This window comes from Ahaetulla prasina, chromosome 2 (genome assembly GCF_028640845.1).
Source record: "Ahaetulla prasina isolate Xishuangbanna chromosome 2, ASM2864084v1, whole genome shotgun sequence".
Lineage (NCBI taxonomy): Eukaryota > Metazoa > Chordata > Lepidosauria > Squamata > Colubridae > Ahaetulla > Ahaetulla prasina.
In genome coordinates, this window is record NC_080540.1 from 158,265,787 (window position 1) to 158,276,159 (window position 10,373).

The 10,373-nt window shown below is 43.7% G+C and overlaps 1 pseudogene; it reads right to left on the reverse strand.

The window, feature by feature from the left end:
• Positions 1-8: 8 nt before the first annotated feature.
• LOC131190592 (multifunctional protein ADE2-like) lies at positions 9-1,660 on the reverse strand (annotated as a pseudogene).
• Positions 1,661-10,373: the final 8,713 nt, after the last annotated feature.

Sequence of the window (10,373 nt, forward strand, 5' to 3'; positions counted from 1 at the left end):
TTATTGATTTACACTATCTCAACTTCCCCCCCCCTTTTTTTTTCAATTTTCAAATCCACCAGCGTACAATTCTGGGGCTGCTTTTTCAAGTATTTCAAAAATAGCTCGGGTGGACTGGGCCATGTTATCTACTTCCGTTTGTCCAATTTCAAGGCCAGCAAGTTAAAACTTAACTTTAATAATTTGCCCTTCAGACCACTGTGGATCATTTGCTGCATCATCTTTATCAAACATCTCAATTTTAGGTGGATAAAATTGGTAGCCCTCTTCAACACCAGGATTTCTCTTCAAAAAAGAACAAAAAGAGCAATTTTCCTACAAATCTATTCAATCAGAATCATTTCTCAGTGAGCAGCTATAGATGCTGTTTTGTTGCATTTTCTCACAAAAGCGGTTTTGATGCCAGATTCTTGAAGCAATTTGAACACACAAGATATCGTTGTAATTGAGATTGCAGCCTTCCCTTCCATGATGTTCTTTCTAGCTGCATTTCCAGCAGTTATTTGGTCTTTTGATTGCAGAAGAACACATCCTGAGTAATTCAGCAATTCGTAAACGTCTTCTGTTTTTCCCTCATTTACTTTTTTGCCCAGTTTAAGTTCTGAATGTATCGGAGGCATGGCAGCGAAGGGAGTGGAGGTCCTGGACACCTAAATAAAAAGAAAAGAAAAAAGTAGAAAAGCGAAACACAGGTGAAGAGAAGAAAGCGCAGCGTTGATGCCGCCTGCCAGGAAAGGCCCACATACTTTCCGAGAAGAAGAAGGAGGGAGGGTGGGGGAGACCCAGAATACTCTCAGCATTGCTGAAGAACTAGTGGCTGGGCTGCGTAAGAAGAATGGGAAGGGGAAGGCGGAAGTATATTTCATTATACCTCATGCAATCCATGCAGTGGGGTCATTACAAATTGGGAGGAGTATTTTAAAACTAATTCCAAACTAATTGTAATCTATATCAGATTGGAGAGGGCTCTTACCTGGGCAAGATGCTGTCCGTCAAGTTCCTGGCAACTCCATGCTCCAAGTTTGCCAGCAAAACTTGCATTCCACCCCCAGGTCCTCCTGGGCTCATGTTTCCTTCTTTTGTGCCATCTTTCAAAGTGCTGACATCTTTTTGGACAAACTTCTGATGCTGGAACCATATGAGCATTCAGTATGTTAATGTTTTTGTTCTTTTGAGAGCAGATGTTGAAAAGGGGGACATGGGCAATTAAAATAAGCTTTTACAGAGCATTCCAACTTCTCTATGTGTGTGTTTTATCATGTTGACTGATATATGATATAGATCAGTGATGGCTAATCTTTTCCGGACTGAGTGTCCAAAGCACGCCCGAACCCCCAAAATGCAATGTGCGTGCGGCCCCTGCACATGCACCCCACCCCTGTGCATGCAAGTGTAGCCTCCATGCATGTGTGGCCCCCGTGCAGGCTCGGGCAGCCCCACGCAAGTGCCCCACTCCCCGCGCATACATGGCAGAGACCCGAAGATTAGTTGGCCGGTGGGAGGCATGTGTGCGCATGTGCAGCAGAGTGTCGTGTCCCACTCCTCCGCTGATGGCCGGGTCAGGGAAATCCGAATCAGGCGTACCTCTGCAGCTCTGCCAAAGTCCTAGCAAAGTCCTCAAGGCAGGCAGAAGACCAGAAAGTGACTTCAGCAAGATATGTTAGACTTTGCCTGACTCAGAGAATGCCAAAAAGCAGATCCTTTATATAGGCCATGGGGTGTGGCTCCATGACTCAGTACTTATCCAGGCCTGCCTCTCCCTTCCTTCTGACGCCGCCGCCTATCAATTCTTCTGAAGCGAGGGTCACTCCAGTCGGCAGCTGTTGGTAATTGGCCTCCCTCAGGCTCACATGCTGTGGGGGAGGGGGAGGGGTCTAGTTGCTCCGTTTGCCTGGCCATGGAGCCAGGGCTGGGGCTGGGAGGTGCCCCCTCCTCCTCAGCCTGTCTGGGCATGGAGCCAGGGCTGGGGCCGGGAGGCATACTAGGACATTCCTCAGCGTTCGGAAGGAGATAAGAAGACCCCGGCTGCGGTGAGAGCGGGCAAGACACAACACAGAGCTGAACTGGAGCCACAGCTCACGTGCCCCCAGAGAGGGCGCTGCATGCCACCTCTGGCACACCTGCCATAGGTTCGCCATCACGGATATAGATTATGTAAATCTACCACGTCACCAGCAGTGATGTAAAAGAATTCTGCTCCAAAATCAATTCAGTGGTGAATTAGGCTGTCCCAATCTAACTTTCTTGTCATCAAATGAGGTCTATAAATGAAGGAATTATAGAAATTTTCATTAAGTAAAAAAGAGTCGACCAGTGATATTGCATGGAAATCTCAGATACTTCTTTGTTGGCAATTTTCCACCATACTGTGAATCAGATTGTTGTGTCTTGCCCGCCCTCAGAGCAGCCGGGGCCTTCTTACCTGCTCCCGAACACTGAGGAATGTATGCCTCCCGGCCCAAGTCCTGGCTCCATGCCCAGACAAACTGCAGAAGAAGGAGCATCTCCCTGCCCCAGCCCTGACTCCATGCCCAGGCAAACGGAGCAGCTAGACCCCTCCCCCTCCTCCACAGCAGGTGAGCCTGAGGAGGGTTTACTCCCAACAGCTGCTGATTGGAGTGACCCTCGCATCAGAAGATTGGATAGGCGGAGGCAACAGAAGGAAGGGAGGGGCAGGCCTTAATGAGTGCTGAGTCATGGAGCCACACCCCATGGCCTATATAAAGGATCTGCTTTCTGGCAGTCTCTGAGTCAGGCAAAAGTCGAACTTATCTTGCTGAAGTCACTTACTGGTCTCCTACCTGCTCTGAGGACTTTGCTAGGACTTTGGGCAGAGCTGCAGAGGCAAGCCTGATTCGGATTTCCCTGACCCAGCCGTCAGCGGAGGAGTGGGACACGACACAGATTTATCCTCAATGCCAGCAGAGAAATAACTGGGAGAATTCATGGGGAAGCCCCTGGGCATTGCTAGTGGTGATATCTTTGCACGTCAGCAGCACCTTTGGAAACAGTCCTACTTTAGATAAGTCTAACAAAGAATGAACATAGACTGGTCCTAACCTGGCTTCACTTCATATCAAACTTAGACTGTACTCTGAATGATTCTGGGCTATTCTTCACATTAATACTTTCTAGTTTTACACTAGAGCCATGGTGGCACAGTGGTTAGAGTGCAGTACTGCAGGCTACTTCTGCTGCCTGCCGGCTGCCTGCAGTTTGGCAGTTCAAATCTCACCAGGCTCAAGGTTGACTTAGTCTTCCATCCTTCCGAGATGGGTAAAATGAGGAGCCAGATTGTTGGGGAAAATATGCTGACTCTGTAAACCTCTTAGAGAGGGCTGTAAAGCACTGTAAAGCAGTATATAAGTCTAAGTGCTATTGCTAGTCTTCAGTTTTTTTCATCTCCCAGAGAACAAGAGTTCCTTCTCTCCAATGTTATCTTCATCGGCTTCCAGGCTTGTTTACCTTAAAAGTGTTGGGGGAAGTCAGGGTGGGTGGGATGAGCACTTCTGTAAATATGAATGAAAATATTCCGCACATATGCATCAGTGCATGCATGCAAATTAGAAGGAGGCTGATTTGTATCATCAAAGATAGGGCTTACCAGTTCATTAACACCCATTAGTATGAGAGATATACCTCACCCAGTGTATCTCTTCATCTTTTTAAGACTCAAAGCAGAATAAGATTGCTCAGGACTATGTGTAATTTCTCCTTTTCATTTCCGTATATTTGCTCTTAGTAAGAGATGGAACAGTTTTCTGTTAGAGAATCCTGGAACTTGAGATCAAATTTTCAAAATCTGTTATCAGTCAAGATCATTTAATAGTGAAGAGTTGCACAATAAAATGACTTCCAAAAAAGGGAAGGCGTTAGAGTCTCACGGTTGAGTTGGTTGCTCCAGATGTTCAGCTCTCATTCAGCTATTCAGATATGGAGTCTGAATATCAGAACCTCTACATACTATTTGTAATGTATACAGTATATTACTATTTATTTATGTAAGGGCTTTATCATGCTTTAGTTTCCTCCTTAATTGTCCTTATCTATCGAGTCTAAATATTACGGCAGCAAGAATACAAATACTTTATTTTTCATGTAGGCATGCCAAGAAAAATGCTAATACTTCATGACAACAGCACAAATGGACTAGGTAAATACATTTCATCAGTGTTATTGCTGTGATGATGTTGATGCTGATTAAAATTTATAATGGGCAGTAGGTCACCAATTCGACAGGTGATGATCATTGGAAAGGGTAGGTGTTACCTGTAAGCTATACATTTCAATAATGTAATTTTGGTCTACTGAGAGAATCTGCATGTCAGGTCCAAGGCTTATTTTCTTGCGCAGAGATGAGTTTCCTAGGTGTTGTCCTTAGTTTTGGTGATGCAATTCTTCGTTCAATTTTTACGATCCACCTCTTCATGCTGCTTCTTTGTGGCACAACCCTGCAATTTTCCAGTATTTTCAAATGGCAACCTGTTGTTGCTGAAACTTCAAGAGGATGGAGAAAGATAGTTTTCTGTTTGATATAATTTTGTCACTTAGCATTGGTGTATGTGTGGAAATTCCTATTTCAGACTATGTAACATCCAATTATCTGTGGTTCCTTCTTCAGTCGAATGCCATTCTTCTGTTTTATTCACAATTCCTGCCCCGACTTGATGCCAGCTATGGTCCTAATGTTGCCAAAGGATAGAGGGTTGATTTATAGGTATTTTAAAATTTTTCACATACCAGGTTTGTGGCTGTTGCTTTCACTGGTGAAAGACAACATTAAGATTAAAAGTACTTCTGTGTCTTTTAAAACGTGAACAGATGATTGTTATTGAGTTCAGCTTTTCTAATCAATAGAAATATCTGTTTTAATGTTAATGTTGATGGAAAAGTCCTGTTAGGGGCCCTTAATCTACTGTTGGTCAGAAGATCAGAGAAAAACACATATTAAACTGCTTTATTCTTTATTAATCTATGGATCCTGCTAGCTTAAAATTGTTTTTACAAAGTTTTTTTTTAAAAATCCCTCCTTTATGATTTTTTAATAAATAATTCCTAGCAATGACATACTTTCCTAACATCCTTTCCTCTTCCTATTTTCCCCACAACAACCGCCCTGTGAGGTGAGTTGGACTGTTAGAGAATGACTGGCCCAAAGTTACCTAGCTAGCTTTCATAGAATCATGAAATCATAGGGCTAGTAGGGAACTTGAAGATCTACTAGAACTCACTATGCCCTGGTTTCTAGCATGGTTTCTTTTCTTTTTTCTTTTATTAAAAAAGTTTTACAAATTCCCCCCCCGCCGCATATATCCCCCCACCTCCCACCCTAACCCCCCTCCCTCACTCCCCCAAACCCTCCCCCCCTCCCAACTTTCCAGAGCAAATACAGGGAATAGTATCCAACAATCACATACTAAATTATACTAATTATCCATAACCCCCCCACTCTAAAACCTTAACTCCCCTTCCAGAAACAAGAAACGAAAAAAAGAAAAGTACATTCTTCTTCCAATCCATTATATATCAGTCCATTCCATTCTTAGAGTCTTCAGAATCTTCCGATTAAATTGGTATTTCCAGTTTGTCGATAAAATACATAGTTTTTAATATCCAGTCTTCATCGATCAAAACCAAGACAACGTTCCATCTTTCAGTATTCATCAATAATTCTTCTATAATATATCTTTCTTCTTTAAACAGTCTCTCAAACATAATTCATATTTCCAGCTTAAATTCTTAGATTTTACTGTCCAATCTCCAAAAATAAACAATATTCTATCTTCTCATATCTTTGATATCACTTACATACATCAAATAGCATTGCTAATATTGCCTATATTGTGTCCAAGATATGTCAATTATAATAATTAAAATCTTCAATTTACCTTACATATATCAAATAACATTATTAAAATTACACCTGTAACTTATATCAATTTTAACAATTAAATTCTGTTTAACCAAATAACAACATTACATCCATAAACAATCTCTCAAATATAATATTTAATCCAAATTCATAAATTTTACTATCTGTCCTCCAAAATTAAACAATATTCCATCTTCCCATTTCTTTATACCTTACATATATCAAATAACACCGCTAAAATTACACCTATAATTTATATCCAAAATAAATCAGTTATAAAAATTAACCATAATCAAATAACATTATTAAAATTACACCTATAATTTATTTCCAAAATATATCAATTATAACAATAACACTACTAACTTACTCCTATAACTTATACCCAAAATAAATCAATTATAAAAATTAAACCTTATATAAAAAAAATACCATCACAAGCACATCTTAAGCATTCTCCCTCCCCTTGTCTTCTATCTTACACATTTTCTACCATCTGCTCAAGTGGTGGGATTCAATTTTTTTAACAACCGGTTCTGTGGGCGTGGCTTATTTTGGGGTGTGGCTGGCTGGTCATGTGACCAGGTAGGCGTGGCTGGCTGGTCATGTGACTGGGTGGGTGTAGCTAGCTGGTCATGTGACCGGATGGCCATGGCTATGGGCATAGAAACTACTCAGAGGACTAAAATGTCATTTCTGACCAGTCCTTGCACTTTTGACCAGTCCTCACACTTTTGACCGGTACTCGCACTTATGACCATCCTCACATTAATGCCCATTGCAGCATTTTTAGCAACCATGTCACTCATTTCACAACTGCTTCTCTTCACCACAGTTACAAGATAGGGTGCAAAATGTAAAATGTGAGGACAGTCGTAGGTGTGAGGACTGGTCAAAAGTGTGAGGACAGGTCAAAAATAACTTTTTCAGCCCTCTGAGTAGTCCCTATGCACAAAATGCTGCAAACAGGCATAAATGATGACCGGTCATAAGTGTGAGGACTGGTCAAAAGTACGAGAACCTGTCAGAAATCACTTTTTTCAGCCCTCTGGGTAGTCCCTATGTGACACGGTTAAGAATGCTGCAACAGGCATAAATGTGAAGATGGTCATAAATGCGAGGTCTGTTCAAAGGTGTCAGAACCTATCAGAAATCACTTTTTTCAGCCCTTTCGGTAGTCCCTATGCACATAGGGACTACCCAGAGGACTGAAAAAAGTGATTTCTGAGAGGTTCTCACACTTTTGACCAGTCCTCACACTTATGACTGGTCATCATTTATGCCTGTTGCAGCATTTTTAATAACCATGTCACTCATGTCACAACTGCGGTGCTTCATGTGACCGGGTGGGCGTGGCCAGGTGGTCATGTAACATAGCTTCTTTGCCCTAATGACAGTTTGCTGCAATGTTCGTAAGTGTGAAAAACGGTCATAAGTCACTTTTTCAGTGCCATGCTTGTTAAACCAATTACCAGAACAAATCCATTCTCCCTCCCTCTTTCTCTCCATCTCTTTCTCCCCCTTTCTCTCTTTCTCTCCTTAATCTCTCTTTCTCCCTCCCTCTTTCTCTCCTTCATCTTTCTCCCCCCTTTCTCTCAATCTTTCTCTCCTTAATCTCTCTTTCTCCCTCCTTCCCTTTCTCTCCATCTTTCTCTCTTTTCTCTTCTTCATCTTTCTCCCCCTTCTATCCTTCATCTCTCTTTCTCTCCTTCATCATTTTCTGCCCCCCTCTTTCTCTCCATCACTCTTTCTCCAGATGGGGCAGGGTAGGCTGGCGCTGCGTGGGTGGGAGGTGGCTGCAGGACAGTTCTGCTGGATGGGCAGCAGGCCGAGGTGATTGACACACGCTTCACTGGCCACCCGATCCAAGCTCCTCGCTGGTCACGCTTTAATCGCTGGCTAGAGAGAGGCTTGGATGCAGGCGGACCAGGGAGGGAGGATTAGCAGGCCACCAGCCCCGCGAGGGAGGCTGAGCGCCTTTGAAGTGACGGCAAAGCAAACGCGTGGGAAGGGCTTCTTCCCCACTCACAGAAGCCCCACAGTCAGCACCCCTCGTCCCCATAGAAACACCTCCCGGTTTAAAGGCCCCTCTCCGCAGACTCCCAGGCCCTGCTCTCTGCCTCTCATTCCCAAATCCCCCCTCCCCTCCCCAACAGTCCCGGTGGGGGGGAAAACACTCACTGGCCCCCTCCCCCTGCAGGCCCCTGGCGACTCCTTCACCCCCCCGTGCGGTTGGCTTGGTTGGCTTTGGTTTTGAAACGAAGTTCCTAACGGCAAGACGCAGGGGGAGCCAGGCCCGCACCCCATGACATTTCTGGAAACTGGTAACGCTGCAAAAAACCACGTGACAGGGAGGGAGGGAGGCCTGGACTACCACGGCGCATGGAGAGACGCCTCCCCCCCACCTACCCCACCCCCCTCAGTCAAGTAAGGATCACATGAGCCCGGGAATTCTGTTTGCGATCGGTGCAGAAGAGGAGGAGGAGGAGCAAAGGAAGGGCCACGTGGCCACCGAGGCGCTTTAATTGCTGGCTAGAGAGATGCTTGGATGCAGGCAGGCTTCTGTCGGCGGCCGCGGGGCACTTGAATTGGGTGCGCTACCAAGCCGAACCGTTTGTTAAATTGCCGGTTCGCCCCACCCCTTGCCCCTTCCTTCCCCACCATTACTTACTGGTGTCGGGTGGGCAGGGAGGTGCATGGATCCGCTGCCCACTTACCCGACACGGGTAAGTAATGGTGGGGAGGGGAGGGGCAAGGGGCAGGGCGAACCAGCAATTTAACAAACGGTTCGACCGAACCGCCTGGAACCAGCAGAATCCCACCACTGAACTGCTCACCAATCAACTTAGCATCTAGCAATAAAGGATTTCCAATCTTTAATACATTGGTGTAAAAATCTCTTGCTTTAAAAATTGTGTTAAGAAAATACTTTCTTCCTTTATAATTCACTGTTAAGCCAGCTGGAACCTCCCATCTAAAATATATCCGATGTTTCTTAAGCTCATCCACTAAAAAGGCAAATTCTTTTCTCTTTCTTAACATTTTAGGAGGAATTTCCTTCATCATTATTATATCTTGTCCTAATATTTGAAATTTATTTTTATAAAATGCTTGTAAAATTCCATACCTAATCTTCTTAATTGTAAAATAAATAACTACATCTCTCGGTAATCACTTCTGCCTTGCCAACCAAGAAGTAACACGATAGATTTTTTCAATATTAAATTCAAAATCTTCTGGTTCCACTCCATTTATCTGAGCAAAAGCCTGAGTAAAAGTCTCTTTTAAATTTTCCTGCCTGCATTCCTTTAATCCCCTCACCCTTATAGCATATTCCATTAATCTATATTGTAATATAACCAGTGGTGGGATTCAAGTAATTTAACAACCGGTTCTCTGCCCTAATGATTTCTTCCAACCACCAGTTTACCAAACTGCTCAGAAAGTTAACAACTGGTTCTCCCGAAGTGGTGCGAACTGGCTGAATCCCACCACTGAATATAACCCTTTCTTCATCTGCCCTATCCACCTTAACCTGAATATCATCTATTTTATTTTCTAACTTCAAATTAATTTGATTCCCTGGTTTCTTTACCAGTAGACAATATTGTCCCAATTATTATTTGGCAATAGGCCTCCAAGTTCTCTGACAGAGAACTTCCAAACCGTACTTGGAAATGCTGGGGAATGAATTTGGGGCCTTCTCAGAGGTGAAATCCAGCAGGTTCTGACAGGTTCTGGAGAACTGGTAGCAGAAATTTTGAGCAGTTTGCAGAATCGGCAGCGGAAATTTTGAGTAATTCAGAGAACCCGCAAATACCACCTCTGGCTGGCCCCAGAACGGGGTGGGAATGGAGATTTTGCAATATCCTTACCCCAGGAGTGGGGTAGGAATGGAAATTTTGCAGTATCCTTCTCCTGCCATGCCCACCAAGCCACACCCACAGAACTGATAGTAAAAAAATTTGGATTTCACCACTGGTCCTTCAGCATACAATACAGAAGACTCTACTATTGTATCCTTCCTCAGCGATATGAAGATTTATAGCAGTTGTGTGATGAAGCGTAAATACCAGCTTTCTTGTTAGTGTGCAATGGCTAGTGATTCTAAGCACCTGCAGACTCAGTGCTACTAAACATAAAGATTGCTCTAAAGAAACGGTAACAGGGGTGAAATTCAGCAGATTCTGACAGGTTCTGGAGAACCAGTAACGGAAATTTTGAATAGTACGGAGAACCAGCAAATGCCACCTCTGGCTGGTCCCAGAGTGGAGTGGGAATGGAGATTTTGCAATATCCTTCCCTCAGGAGTGGGGAGGGAATGGGGATTTTGCAGTATTCTTCCCCTGCCACGCCCATCAAGCCACACCTACAGAACCGGTGGTAAAAAAATTTGGATTTCACCACTGAAGGGTAGGTATGAGAAGTTGGAGGAAGATGGTAAATGCCCTTATTATTTGAATTAGCCTTATCAGTCTGGCAAGAAAAGATTGCAGCATCT